This window comes from Lissotriton helveticus, chromosome 5_1 (genome assembly GCF_964261635.1).
Source record: "Lissotriton helveticus chromosome 5_1, aLisHel1.1, whole genome shotgun sequence".
NCBI lineage: Eukaryota > Metazoa > Chordata > Amphibia > Caudata > Salamandridae > Lissotriton > Lissotriton helveticus.
Genome location: NC_136065.1, coordinates 334,694,932 through 334,711,126, shown reverse-complemented (window position 1 = coordinate 334,711,126; position 16,195 = coordinate 334,694,932).

Genomic DNA, 16,195 nt, shown 5'->3' with positions numbered 1-16,195 from the left:
GGACCTCTCTTTGAGCATACCTCCCGATGACCAAATCAGCATGCGTTACCCGGAAGTTTGATGGTCAGATGCAAAGGATTCCATATTTACCTCTTTTTTTAGGGCTGCTTTAAACTGCTATTGAGGCAGATTTTGATTCCACAGAGGTGCTGCTCCTTTTAACTCCAGGGCATCTGTGAGAGCATTCGACCCAGGATTTGGAGGACTCAAGCTATTTGCGTGTGTGGCTTCTAACCACATTAGATTTCTCAAGGAGCCTTTTTTAGCAGCTCATGCTGAGTGCATGCACTTCAAAAGACTTGCTCTTTGTATGAGGAGTTGGTCACGCATCTTGAATTCCATACTGATCTGGGATGGTGGGGTATTATGTTGGAGCTTGACAGGGACCTGAAAATGTCGCTCTGAGCATTGTTCAAATAACACACCAAGCTTCCCTGGAAATAATGATGTGCCATATACCAGAGTCAGAATAAGTTTAGCATTTACTACTTTCAACAATGGTTCCAGTGTAGGCTGTTTTATACTCTTGAATATGGTTTGAAAAGCAAATTGTAACGAGGCAGATTTTGGTTTTAATGAATTGAGATGTGTTAAGTGACCTCCCTTGTCATCCAGTCAGCATACCACATATTTGTATTTGTTTGATATAGTCAGACGATAGTTGTTTAAATACCAGGTACCATTGTTTCCTTTTCCTACCAATAATCACAATATATGTTGTTTTGTAGTTCCCCATCTGCGTTTGGCTTAGAACAGAGGTCCTCAATCTGTGGGACGCGACCCCCAGGGGGGCTGTGGAGTCCTGGGAAGGGAGGCGCACATTCCCCAGCCTCACTTGGGCCTTTAATCCGAAAGTTTTGCTTTCTTTTGAACAAAGACAACCATGTGCGTGCTTTTCATCTTAATTGTATTTACACAGACCTTACTACCCCTAAGGAGGTGTTGAAGAGACAGTAATGTAAATAAAGAATGCGCATTACATACCCTCTGGTATTACTAAAATCTACATTTTGGAAGCACCATTTTATTGTAAAACTATTAGCATATTTTTACCGTCTATGTGTAATGCAATTATAAAATATTGGTATATTCACAGTGCTTTTTGTTAAGGGCTGTGACCTTGTAGCACAACAAATACAAAAGTCACTATTCTCCACTGCACCAACCAAGATTTAATTCTGAGGCTCTCTGGTTACACACAGACCTCTGTAGTGCTTCAACTAATAGAGGTTTCTTAATGTATTACAGTGCATTTGCTAAGTAATAACATTTTAAATTGTATTTTTCATTTAAGCTGCCCATTATTGTATATGTAGCTACCTGATGGTGAAATACCTAAAAAACGTACAGAATATTTTTGGTGCTTATTTATAATAATAAAAATAATAATAATAAAGGAGTTTATAAAGCGCTTGGTTACGCCTTCCGGCGTGTCCCCGGGCTGTGGAGAAGAGACTAGTTAAAAATAGGAGAGGAAAAGCCACAGGCCCAAGCTCATCCTAGAGACCTATTCAGAAAACAGGTGAGTTTTTAACAGACTCCTAAATCTGTTTTCTGATTGTTCCATCCTCAGACAAAGCGGGAGTTTATTCCAGTTTTGCGCCGCTAAGAGGAGGAATGAGCGGCCGCCCATTCTCGCTTTCTTGATCCTAGGGATTACCAGCTGTCCTGTCCCGCCTGACCTCAATGTTCTGCCCGGTACATACCTAGTAATCAGGTTTCCCAGGTACATTGGAGCCTTGTGCCAGAGGATGCGATGACAAATTAGAAGGAATTTAAACAATACCCTTTTCTTGACTGGAAGCCAATGAAGAGCTTCAAGGGCAGATTTAGACGCTGCCCTTCTGGGTAGTCTCAAGATCAGACGAGCTGCCGCATTCTGCAGGACTTGAAGCCGCCTGAGATTCTTTTCTGGAGCACCCAGAAAGAAGACATTCCCGTAATCTAAACGGGAAGTAACAAGAACAAGTAATAAGAGGTTTGCACCACCAAAGCATTACTGGTTGACGTTCTAGTGGCACAAGCATCTTAACCATACCTATAAAGCGCTGCAAAGTCACTCTGCATGGCTTTGCATGGCCTAATAGATATGGAGTAAGACAAAGCAGCGCTAGTCACTGCATTTCCTTAATCTGCATCAAGGAGGCATTCAATGGGTGTTGTGTGGGTGTTCCCATGCAACATCAATGGATTTTGGTGCTGCCCCAGATTTACTAAATCACATAAACCTGGGGCATCGCCAAAACGTTACGCCTGACCTGTGGAGGCGTAACGAGGAGAAATGTTTTCATTTCTCCTCGTTTTTTTCTCTTTCCATGTGTGCTGAATTCTGCAGCTCACATAAAAAGAGGAAAACTCCTCTTGGGATTGTTTTTATGGAGGAAAGTGCCCATTTCTGCTCAAAAACAATCCTGCCTATGTTGGTGCTAGGCAGCAATTTGTGCGCCAGTGCGAGGGGAAAGGACAGGAATGTATTGTATTTCATAAATACGGGCATTCCTGCCCTTTCACAGTGGCATAGGGCAGCGCAGGTAGAAGACTTGTGGCGCTTCCCTACGCCAATTCCTGATAAATGAGGCCCTTTGTTTTTAGCTACACCTTTGACCATGCCCCCACACTCACTGACCTTTGGTTTGCTAAACACTTTAATATTATTTCCCCACTGTAAAAAATATTTGATGTGGGAATTGGTGGTATTTGTTGTTGTCGATAGTTGTCGATGAGGAGTACCGGGTTCTAGAAATGTTTGTCAGGATGGGGTCCTTCTGCCTAAACAATTTTGACAAGGGGGACTCTGCATTAACAAGCATTGGCATAGCCTAATGGTCTCGCCTTTGGGACCTTGTAAGTGTTTCATGAGAGCAATTGGCTTTGCAATGTTTTTAAGCTATGTTGAAGAGCAGCATGGTTGCTGTGCAGCATGTTGAAAAGCACAAATGGACACTAGGGAAGAATAAATAGATGCTAGATTCCGAGGGAAGACTGCACTTATGGCAATGGGGCACAATAAAAACTGTGTGGCTAGAGTCTGAAATCAGTACAATATATATAGAAGCACTGAGCCCAGAGATTGAGAATAAAAATCTGAGGGAAGAGGGTGTGTTAACTTAACACCTGTTGATTTTTGGCAAATCCTTTAATCTCCATGTGCCTAAAAATACTTTGTGTAATGTGATGCTCATGTAAAGCGCTCTGTTGCCTTTGGGTCAAGTCCGTGATATATGAAACTACAAAGAGTGCATAACTATAAAGGCCAGTGTCAAATTTTAAAGCATAAATACTTAGTTCATCAGCTCTTCCTTTACATAGATAGGCAGCCTTATCTGAGCGCACGCTTCACGGCCCTTTCATGTACTAGTGGTCATTTATGAGTGTTGAAGGGGTTCAAGTGACCAATCCGGTGTGCTGTGGATCACTTTTAGGCACAGTCCTACTGTGGTTATAAGATCATATGATCTACTTAACGCTAGTCTGAATTTCACAGACACAGGATTCCATTTTATGATAAAGAGAGCTCCAGCTAAATGTGAATTGCGGCATATTGATTTTTAGGCTGCAGGTGCTAAGTAAAAAGTGGTCGATGCTACTGGATAAGAAAACAAAAGGAACTTTACAGTAATAACCAGTTTCTATTAGAGAATTAAAACTCCCAGACCATTACTGTGGCCTAGATTTCAGATGGTAAAATGTGATTTGCAAACTCAGAAAATAACGAACGAACTGCATCACCTACTGGAACTCGTCAACCGGAATGTACACAAGGGAACCACGCCCTGACAGAAATCTTCCAGTTCTTCAACATATATCCTTCGGAACATGCAACATATACATCGCAACATCAGCAATACCTGTAGTCTTTAAAGTGTCCCCTTTAAATTTTGCTCAGCCAGCCTCTTTAGGCAGGTTATCCACTTAACGGTGACACCAGAGAATGACATCCTGACTGAAGAAACGAAGGAAGAACTAAAACAGACGATCATCTGCGTAATTAGAGGACGAACAGAAACTTTTTCTGTTGTTATTTTTTCTCTTAGTTTTTCTCAGCAGGATGACAGCAAATATTGTTTACCAGATAAATAAAAACAGGAAATCTAATGCAGTTCACATTAACTCCTTCGGCGCTCATTACGAGCTGAGCTCGTCATGAGGCACAGTAGAGCTGTACTCATGACGAGCTGAGCTCGTCATAACTGCCGCGAAACGCCCACGCGGGGATAATTCCCCTCCTGAGCGGGGCATTCCATTGAGTGGACGGAATCATGACAAGCTCAGCTCGTCATGAGCACAGCTCCACTGTGCTGCATGTCGAGCTGAGCTCTACACGAGCACCGCGGCACCACGCGCGGCCCCCCCTCGTCCCCGCGTCGCAGGGGAATTAGACCCGCGGCGAAGGGGTTAAATCTAAGTGCATTTCTCCGGAGGTACAGGGTTGTAAGTTATGCATCTCCATGTGCCATAAACCATTGTTTAAACAGTATATTTGTTCAATGCCGATCATTCCCTTATTGAAACTACTGTGTCGGAGGCAGCAGTAATTTTGCACCGGGAGATGTCAGCCCTCGAGGGGGTGATGCTCTGCACACAGAATGCATAGCAGACCGGGGACTTTATGTAAGAGACATTCTGGGTAAGTCCCCCATTCTAGTGTCTAATTAAAATGGAGGTGAGGCTGGGCAGATGTGTCTGGCTTAACGGGTAAATTTTTGCCGAAGAGAGGCCTGGCTAAAAAATATAGTTCGCTGGCTGCAGGCAGGAAACAGCCTACGTATTAATAACTCAGCCAGGCATGCTACATAAACGGTGGAGGGGTAAAGAGCAGCACCCACCTCCTTAGCAGGGCTTGGCTTAACTGAAAGCAAGGGGGAGTAATAGTAGCTGCCATCTGCTAAGGGAGTGGGCATCACTAGAAGACCTCCTAAAAAGAATGGCGTTCTGGGGTGGGGCGCTTAGGAGAATTCGAGTGATGAAAACCTGAACACAAATAAACTCTTCACCTTTAGCACCTTTAGCAGCGCTCTGGTGTTCGTGGAGGGCACAAGGACAAAGCAGTCAGAAAGGAGATTTAAAATAAAAGTGGAGGTTAGCGAGTTTGCATGGTGAAAGTGACAACTGTCTTGGACCAGAAATAGAGGACTGCATGGATAATCATTAAGGCGTCTTACTTGTGGGGAAACATCCAAGCGGTTGGCGTGTGTGCTCGATCTAACAGCGAAAAGTGACGACTGTGTGGGCAATATGGAGGCACTGACCTGGCAGCTCCAATTACTACTGAACCGGGTCAGAGCCCATGGCGGCTGCCAGACAACACAGCACTCACCGCAGCGTCATGCGATCTAATCCCAAGCAGGCTCAGGAACAAATCTCAGAACTATAAATTAAATGTCTGTAGAATAATAAATACAGAATGTCGACGGGTAGGAAACAATTTTAAAAAAACAAGCGCGGCCGCTAAACTGAAAGCGACTGCGCTGTGTTTAATTAGTAACATGATACACAACAACGAGGGAGGAATGCAGTTGCCAGCCTGCGCGCCACTGCTTGCTCCAGAGACGCAAACGCCGTGGGAGTGAATGTTTAGAGAAAAGGTGGGACATGCACCCGCCTTTGGCTTATTACGTGCTTTCATTATTGAAAGCCACACACAAAGGCCAATGGAATGTGTGGGAGTTGTCAGACCTGTGAACGTGAAGAGAGAAGCACTCCTGAAGCTAAACAATCTATTCAAATGTAACTAATTTGCTCAGCGTGCTACAGTGGTGTACATGTTGCCTAAAACATGCCTGCCAGGCAACCTCCTGAATTCAAGTGCTTCAACTTGACCACTGTGCACTGTAACCAATTACAACTGTATTGTACATATAAACACGATTTTCTTCACAATAAACACAATTAGTCTTTTGGCTCAAAGTTGTATTGAATGCTTTTTACACACGAACATAATTCATGAACAAAAAGAAATTACATTGATATTAACATCATTTGTTTTCGTGTTGCTTTTGAAAACACATTGAATTTTCCACATATGAAACTCAACAAATCCATTCCTCTTTCCTGCCCAATGCATTTCGGGCTATTGGCCCTTCTTCAGGGGAAAATCTGAAAATAACGAAAACATTGCCTGAATGCCAAATACTCAATGCACAAGGAATCATTACACAATGTGACATGCTATTGGGTCAATGTGCTGGCTTTTCAGAACCGCGGGTGTGGTGTGATGAACTCAAATAACCTTATTGTTATGCATGAATGAATCATGGTGTCATGAACCATAAAAGAACACAATAAGCATTATTGAGAGACAAGAAACAAAAATGTCATTGATTCCCATCACCGTAGGACGTGTTTATGAGTACAATACAGGTGTGATTGGTTACGGTGCACAGTGGTGAAGTTGGAGCACTTGAATTCAGGGAGTTGCCAGACCCACACGGAGAAGTCTCAGGGAAGTTTGGAGTGCTCACAAGAAGCCTCCCATGGAGCAGCGCATGTGCGCTGCGCTAAGCTCGACCTAAAAAGTATGAAGGACTACATCATCTGCATAAACGAGAGTAGTGATATGTTCGTTCACCAGTTTTGGCGCCTGGTTGATTGCTGAGTTTAATGCCGGTAATATATCACCCATAAACAAGTGATAAAGAGCCTGTGCTAAAACACACCTTTATTTACCACCTTGTGCAATGTTTATCTTGTCAGAAACCACTGTGTTATTTCCCAGTTTTATGCTGGCGAATGTGTCATAGTAAAACAGCTGGATGCCGAAAAGTAATGCTTTCCAGAATTTACCAGGCTTTGAACTTGGACCAGCGCAGTTGGAGATTAATGTGATCACAAGCCTCACTATAATCTATAAAACAGCAGTATAATAATTAATTTTTCTTACCTGTTTTTGTGACAAGCGTCCTTATGACCACAAGATTGTCAATGGTGCCTGAGGAAGTTCTGAAGCCAGTTTGTTTAAACGGTATTAGGTTTTTTGAACTTGCCTATACTTCTAAGTCCTCAAATAGAAGTGAGACAAAATATTTGGCCTCAACATCCAGGAGGGCTATGAAACATTATACAAAGAGCCAATATGTGTTATCCAATTTTCGGGGGTGATGTTGTTCCTGTTTATAATAGCTCTTTCTAGGCTCCTACTGAGACGGTTAAATACGATCCAGAAATCCTTTAGCTTTTTATTTCAACAGTCCAGAAAAAGTTCCATTTGAAGTGCTTCCTCAAGCTTTGTTTTGGGTGCCAAATTAGTTTTTTATACTGATAGCATAAGATGTTGATTTCTGTAAGCAGGAGGGACTTGAGCATGATTTAAATGATCTTTCTTGCTGAGCATTCCTTTCTGGATCCTGAGATCTTTTGTAAACCAAGGATTTAAAAAGGTGGATTTGGAAGAGCTTTCTATTCATTTGGCTCATTGACTGCTAACAAGAGCCGCGAGTAGACTTTGGACAAGTAGTTTCCAATCATTTATTGTATAGAGTGAAGCACAATTCTGATCAAATAGCATAGCTTCCCAAATGATATATTTTACAGCCACTTCCGAACTCTACCTGGCCCGTTTCCAGTTATGATGGACATCGTTTGATCCAATGGAATTTAGGATGGTGTGTGTTTCAATAAAACAAATTATGGACAGTCTTTGGGGCATGTTATTGCTTTTGCAGCACAAACAGATGGAATATGAGTTGATGGTATTAAACAGCATGACTGAGCTGAACGTCTAGTCTGAAATAGCTGATCTTGTTGGGAATTAATCAGTAGGGTAGGAAAGCTGATCTTCCAAAAAGCAGCCGTTCTGAGCTTGCAGGGACAGTCTCTCTAAAGCGGCTAACAGAGTGCACCCAGTAGGGTCTGTTCTTTGTGTCGGTATTACCTTCGATAAAATCAGCCACCTGGAGTCTGCTGCTTTTTCAGCGATGCTGCAATAAGGGTTATAAAGCAGATTTAGACTGAAGTCTCCAGTCAGGAGTAGGTAGGCGTTAGCGTGGCTATACCTAATGCACAAAATGAATTGCTCCAGCTCCTTCACCTTCTGATTTTTTCCTGCGGATGCTGGATAGATATACGCATTTAGCAAAAATAGTTTACACTTTCTGTAATTGTAGCTCCAATTTTTGATCCTGAGACATAAAAAGACTTTATGAACGGTGGTGTACTCAGAAACTGCAAAGTCTCAGCGTGCTGTCAAGAAGATAGAAAGACCCCCCCATTGAGTGCCACTTTGTATGTGATCTGGTAATACTGGTAATAGAGAAAATAAACTCATGTAACCTTCTATCGGTGTTTCCGTATCACACCAGGATTCTTAGATACATATGATATAACATGATGCTAAAAAAACTTTGCATCAGGATCTGTTAGAAGATTTTCCAGTCCTGCCACATTCCCGAAAACTAAAGACATAGGGCCATATGTAGGTAATCTCTATTTACCGATTCTTAAATACCGAATTTTACCGATTCTGTATTTAAGAATCGGCAAATAGTATGTGGGTAAAAATTCGGTAAATTTTACCGAATCTGTAATATTCGGTATTACCGATTCAGTATTTACCGATTCGGTAATTCCCATTCATTCCTATGGGCCTGGAGGCCCAAAGGAATGAATGGGAAGCCATTCACTATTACCGATTCGGTAAATACCGAATCAGTAATAGGGGGAACATATTCAAGGGTGGCAGGATGTCACATTGACACCCTGTTGCACCCTTGAATCGTGCATGTGTGCACATGTGGCACACATACCTGCCACATGGCACTTTTAAAAAAGCACAAAATTGCTTTTTTAAAGGTTTTCGATATTTACCACCAACTTGTAGTTGGTGGTAAATAACGAATCCTTTAATCAAAAATGCACTCACTTGAGTGCTCCCTACGTAAGATTTAAGGATTCGGTATTTTACTGATTCAGTATTTTAAGAATTCGGTAATTTGCCGATTCCTTAAATTACCGAATTGGTAAATTACCGAATCCTTAAATCCAGCCACCTACATTAAAAAAAGCTAAATACCGGTCGGTAACGGCAAATTTACCGATTTTCGGACGTTACCGATCGGTATTAAGCTACCTACATATGGCCCATAGTTACAGCCTAGTTCCTGAAGCTTGACTTTATATTAACATGATATTTGGCTACAAGTCAGTTTGATTGGGGCCTGGCTATGGTGGAAGCAAGCCATCCCCAATCCTCATGGGGGTGTTCTACTGATGGTGTGGAAAACTTGCAATATCTACCTGCCTGATTGTGAGTGGAAGTAATTAATGATTGAAATTTGGTGGGCACAATTGGTTGAAGAGGGCCAGCTGCATTTCTTAAGAGAGATTGTCTTTGAGTTTGATCAGTGCCCAGTTGCCTGTGTTTTCTATCTTGGTTAGGTGGGGGCTGGCTGGAAGAATGAGCATGTTCCTTCTTTAAAAACGCTGTTGGATACCGAGGCCTTTTAGGGAGAGTTATCAGTGTTCCCCAAGTTTTTTCCAGTTTTCACTGATTGTGTTAACTGCGGATTGGGTTGACCATGTCACATCAGTAGCTTCCTTGTGTGCAAAAATATTTGAGGGTGTAAATTGTATGGCAGAAATGTTGATGGAATTTAGATCTACTGATTGGCTTGGTCCTGCTGGTGGAAGTGATGTGTCGCAAAACAAGAGCACAACAAGAGCGAGCAGAGGTCACCAGTGAGTTCTGGCTCTCGCCAAGCAAGATAGCCCAAGCGAGCACAGGCGAAATAGCAGAGGAGGCAAAGACTCAGAGGGAGAGAGGTGGGTAGTCCCACCTGAATAGGTATAGCCCTCCAGACCGTGGACGTGGCCCAACAAGGTCGGAGGCGGCTTGTGGCCAGGGGAATGCTCCTGCCCCATGAGCTCAGCACCGTCCCTCCTCAACCTTCATCAAGCGACCCTCAAAGCAGTCTACAGGGCTAGGTGCACTCCAGCAGTTTTTGCCTAGCCCTCAGTGCTCCGACTCCCCGAAAGATCCAGGGCTCACAAGATCAGGTGTCACTACCATTCTAGCCCAAAGCCCACCAATGGTCCGGCAAGCCCTGGTAAAAGCAGCCTCATGTTAACCCTAACTTTCTTAACCTTGCTCCTACTTTCGCAGCTCCCAAATAACCTCAACTTAGAACCTCACCATGCAATCTAGCAAGACAAGGGCCCCCGATGCACTGCGAAGAGGGGGTCCGGGCGGGGTGGAGCCCCCCGGAGCTCAGGAAGGGGGTCAGGGTGTTTGGAAGTGGAACAGAGCCGGAGGCCGCCAAATCCCTGCCACTGGGACCACCACGCAAATATGTATCCATCCTCAGATGATTAATATATTAAGGATATATATTGGCGTGGCGGCCCCTGGGATTTGGTGGCCCTGTGCAGGTGCACAGCTTGCACATGCCTAAGGCCGGCCCTGGTGGCACTGTTGGCGGTGCTATAGCCCTTAGAGATCTGGAAAAGCCTGACACAGCTAAAGCCAGGACCATTTACGAGGAACTCTCATTAAAGAAACGTCAGCCTAAAATTGACACAAAATGTTTCTTTCTCAAGGACCCAGCGGCTGCTATCTACAACACCAACTTAAAAAGCCCGGGTTTACCTTCCCCACTTAGAATCACCGATGAATAATCAAATAGCAGGCTACGGGCCTCTCCAAGGCACACAGCAGCCTCCTTTGTCTCATAAGAGCCCTTTGGAGCCAAAAGTTAGAGGAGCAGCACCAACCACCCAACTTTCCCCCTGGAGGTCAGGCACCTCCTGCCATCAAAGTTGTCATCCTGACTGCGCTAATAACAGCACCGGGACAATGAAGCAAGTCCTACACACTCGGAGATCATCATTGGCCTGGTGCTTCTCCCCTGCAAAGCAAGACAGCACAATTAAACAAAGCAACACCCCTGAATCTGAGTATATTATCCCCGCACAGGTTCACATAAGCGATCACACGATTGAGAGCCTGCACTGTTTGTTGGAGAACAGACCTGTAGACGCGGAGGACCACTCCATCCTTCCAATAGAAACGAATGCGCTTCAGTCACAACATCTGGCCCCTCAGCCACCGATACAACTCAATCCAGCTCAACCTTCACTGCAGATAATTGGCCCCAGCCATCTTGCAGGGGCTCAATTAAACAATAAACCATCAATTCTCGTCAACTTTGTCCGCAAGAACAAACGGCTCAGCAATGCCTTGGCAGTGCGTATCCAGGTAATTCAGGCACTCAGGAGCCCTCGGAGATCCGGCCTTTACATAAAACTTCCTCACCCACTTCCATAGAGTGTGAAGCTTGAATAGCCATTTATGGCGAGGGGTAGCTAAACTTTGCAAGCTCTACTTCAAACTCTCCAGATGTGATTTCCGAGTGCCCTAACATGGGGGCAAACAGATGCAGAAACAAGGGCTGCACTCATAAGACGTTTGGGGAGTACTTTTAAACCCCTTGCAACTGTCAGTCCACAAAAATGGTTTGTGGATTAAGTTGTTAAATACATTGGCTGTCTTTACAACAGGGTTCGATGCCAACATTGCCAACCTTAGCAACCTAATATTCAGAGCTCAAATGGTGTCAGAAGGCATGATGCCTGTTGGCTCCGACGCCTGCCCCCCATTTCTGGGTAAACTGAAAACTTTTCCAAGTATGCTGGGTGGCATTCTCCAAGACCTACGGTCGTCTTTGAATCTACTAATTCTGACAACTGATCCCACAATAAAAGCTGTCACCGGCTTACCGCAGCCTACATCTCTAACACCCCCCCTACAACAATTCCTCCCAGGACAAACCAGAAGTCAGTTACACGGCCATGCCACTATCAGTTGCCACCTTGTAGTCGGAAGAGTCCTTTGAAGGAGTGCCACAGCCTCATGGCCCTGACTCTAACGACTGCCCCTCAGACTTAAGCCACACTTCAGCATCAGCTCAGAGGCACCAGTTTGAAGAACCACCGGAGAAAAACAAGCGTAAGTCACAAAAGTATAGTGTCAAAACGCCAAGAAGCATCTTATCAGATAAGCCTTCCTTTGCAAGTGGAAAGGCTGCACTAGCCCTGACTGCTGATCCAATAAAAATAACATGTACAGTTACATCTGCGAGGGGTTTGGGCACCCTTGGAGACACTAACTCAGAGCTACAGGTTAATAGAGAGAGACTAATATCTGCTGAACGAGCACCTACAACATTACCTTCGGCCAACAATACTGCAACGCCCCAGGCTCTGGTCCATTCCTTAACCAAACCATCATCAATCTCCTCCAGCACGGACAGTAGCCGGGTCGTTCTAATGTACCCAGAATATAGATCAAGAGGCCTATATAACCTACTCAACCGTTGCAATATTCTTTGCCTACTGAACCAAATACCTGATACTACAAACTTGTCCACAGCCGACATCACCTTGGTTGAGTTTCTTCCACGTTGTCAAGCTAGTGGAAAAGAAACCACTAAGCAGCCGCAAACCAGGTTTTGGGAGCAGCAGGAGTCTTTAAAAACTGGGGCATTCAGATTACCCCTATTATTGAACAAGCATGCCCCCACATCCTACTTACGCAAACAGCCAGCCCGGTGCTTTCATCAACCAATAATGTCTCTATCTTAATCTTGAGAAGTGCACGAAGCAAGTCACCAGCGCCTATATTCCAGCAAGGTGCTTTGCATCCGCTGTGAGAAATCAGGGGCCCCCTTCTCTCTTACGACTGGAGCTGGCTCCCAGGCAATTTCTATTCACGCATCCTGGGAGCTGTTCATGGAAGAACTTGTGGCAAACCACCCATGTGAAGGCACCAAACCAAGACACAATAACAATCTACCAGGGCTTTTGATAAGCCAAAAAACCAAGGCATCAAAGCGGGGCCTGAAAAAAGCCCTTACAACTATACCAATGAAACCCTAGTGATACAGCACTTAGAACACATCTGACCAAGTCTAGGACAGCTTAAAGAAAACATATGTGAGAACTGCAAAGAGAAGCTGTGGCCAATCTATCGACCAAGCTCCTATGCGAACTCAAGGAGGACAGACATGCAAGGTTTTCGAAGCAGGTGAATAGCATAAACAACTCATCTCAATCTAGGGCTACAGCAAATATCGCTGAAGAGTCCTGATACCAATTCCTAACCCAGCATTTTGGACACCCAAATCCCACAAAACCCAAAACTAGAACTTCATTGTCCAGAAGGCCAAGGCCAGCAAAATTGTGATAACCTCACACACATCACCCATTCGAGCAGATACGATCGAACAGCGAATAGCCAGAGAGATGGAGCCCCAGGACCCAATGGCATTCCGGTAGCCCTTTTTAGAGAGGACGCACCGCTCTGGTCGGCCCACTTGGAAATATCTATGAAAGTGTAAGATCATCTCATTCCATCCCCTGCTCAATTCTCAGCCCAATCTTCAAAGGGGGCACAGCGACCAATCCAAACAATTACAGGCTAATAGCCCTCCTGGACGTCAAGTATAAGTTCTTAGCAGGCTGCCTTCTAGAGGAATTGGAAGCTGAATGTCAGACAACAACCTAATCCCGTTCAATCAAACAGGGTTTTCCAAAGGTGCAGGTACACCTGCCAACCTATTGGCCATATCTCTACTTTTCGACCGCAGTAAAATCACCAAGGAACCCCTACACTTGTCAAGATTACAAGACCACTTTCAACTAAATGAACAGAGGTAAATTGTGGTCCAAACTAGCTAACTGGAGCATTCCCAACCACCTGCTGAGAGCAATAATCCTTCTCCATACTGTCACATGGGTGAGGATCAAGCTTGGGGACGGTTCTCAGCTTTCAAGACAGATTCCAACTTATCAGGGCCTACGGCAGGGGTTATGTAAGCCCCAACTCTTTTTAATCTCTTTCTAGCTGATTTATCGGCCAGTAAATTCCCATGCACTGAAGCTGAAGAACACCACCTGCCATTCCTGAAGAATGCAGATGACCTGATCCTCCTCAGCCCAAAAAAAAACGGACTTCAAAGGCTCTTGAGCACAACAGCTGAATATTCCGTTGCCAACGCCTTGATTACCAAACGAAAAAAGTAAATAACTATCTCACTCAGAAGGCCTCAGCGGCACTCGAAACAGTGATACTTGAGGGCTGATAAAATGGAGGACATGCAGGAATACTTGGGGGTCCTCCTAGACAGCAAAGGGACTTACCAACCACACCTGGAGTAGATGCGATGGAAATCCCTTTCCCTAACAGCAGCATCTACGCAAATTAAACTAGCCATAAGTTAATCGACCTACCTACCCCTCCTGAAAATAATCCAGTCAAAACTAATTCCTACTATCGCCTATGGCAGTGAAACCTTAAGGAGTCAAGACAAGTCACTACCAGACTGTTAAAATAACTGTTTGCTCTACCATCATGTACGTCACCAGCCAAGGTAGGCCTCGCGTTTGCTCTGGTCAGGCAATCAATAGCGAGGGAGGGTGCATTAATCAAACTCTGTTACAAACTAAAGGAAGCAAGCCCAGCAACACCCAGCTCCCTCCTTTGGATAGAAATGAACGAGAGAACCCACTCTTCAGCCTGAGCGTACCTTGACAGCTCCGTGGCATCAATTAGCATTTTAGACCAATGGGAATCCTTTAGCTCCTATCATCAAATCAAAGCAATTGTTAATAAAACATCAAGATCCACTCACTACTAGGAGATAAGCAGCTCTTTGGCAAGAGACTTCATGCTTGGCTTACTTTGTCATCTTACACAGAGTTAATTACCCAATCATATCTGGGCATAGCTATGAAACCACAACTTAAAGGGGCTTTCATGAAACTCCGAATGGGAAATCTGCTCTCATACTCACACCTCCCCCCATGCAAGCAAGCAAACATGACAGAGCTATGCAGACTTTGTGGTCTAGCCCCTGAGATATTGATTCACCAGATATGCATTTGCAAATGCAACATGGAAGATCAGAAGATAATTCTTCTATCCATCTCGAATCAGAAAGGCCTTTATAGCTGCAGGCCAGCAATTTCAGCCTGCTTTAATGGGCCAACATGCAACTAAACTACCGACTTGGGAAATACCTGGAGAAACTTAACCAGATGATCTCAAGTACTCCTGGGATTAAAGCAACTCCAGTTCATGTATCATCAGCCTAGCTCCCCCGGCGATCCAGATGTAACACCTAACATTGGATGTAAGGAAGGAATCACATCAACTGCAGTGCCTTTTAATGCAAATAGTGAGGTTTAACTGAACTAGAGAAGGAGATGGTATAACTAATCTCTTCTCACAAACATAACTTGCCCTTACTGTGGTTCCTTGTGGCAGTGTTTGAATCTTTGGATATAGATGCAACCTAAAAATGTTAATGTTTGGAATGTATTCTACAACTTTGAGATTGCACTGTCTTTGCACCTTTTTAATCACTGAAAATAGCTGCAACCTAAATTTTTCAATATGTCTGCAATTTATTCTACACCAGTGAGTTTGCACTTTTCTTTGCACTTTGAGCACTTTAAACACCTAAAAGCATTTCCTGGACTTTTAATAATAGTAAAAATTATGTTGACTTATGGCGTATTTACAGCTGCTAAGTACAGACCTACTCCCTTGTTGTCTATAAGCCCTGCGCTAAAGTCTAGATTTGCTCTTATTTTTATTTGATGTATTTCACAAAGGTATTTTAAGAATTGATATGCATATTTAAAGTTCTCTGCCATGGCTGTTGTTCTAAAGTTTTTTAATTGTAAAAGTTTTAATTAACTGATCAATAAACATAACCAATCCATGTGACAGAGGTTTGGGTGTGAGGCCAAGAGTTTGGCTATGTTAAGCAAATTCTGAATATCACTGTTACCTTGTGATACGTACTCAGGGTACCAGATTGTCTTTAAAGCTGAAACATCTTGAGATATGTTATTGTGTGATGTACCCTTAGCAGAAGAGGACAGGGTGATATTCAATCCATGTGATTTTGTGTTAGATTTCCATGTACTTGGATGCGAGGAAACTGGAAAACCCAGAAACTCTGTTGATCATATGATGAGCTGAAGAGGCTACAGCGTTAGAGTACCGCATTGGTGATGTTGAGGGGCTTAAAGATTTGGTGTTTTTTACTGTCATTTCACCTAACTTGACATGATGAAACATTGTTGTGGGTTGCATGCTCGAGTTGGATATCGGAATGGTTTTATGTTCATATACATTTCCACTGTTCAATGTTACGTCACAATGGGCTTGCACTGTGGTGCTGCACTTGCCTGTGTT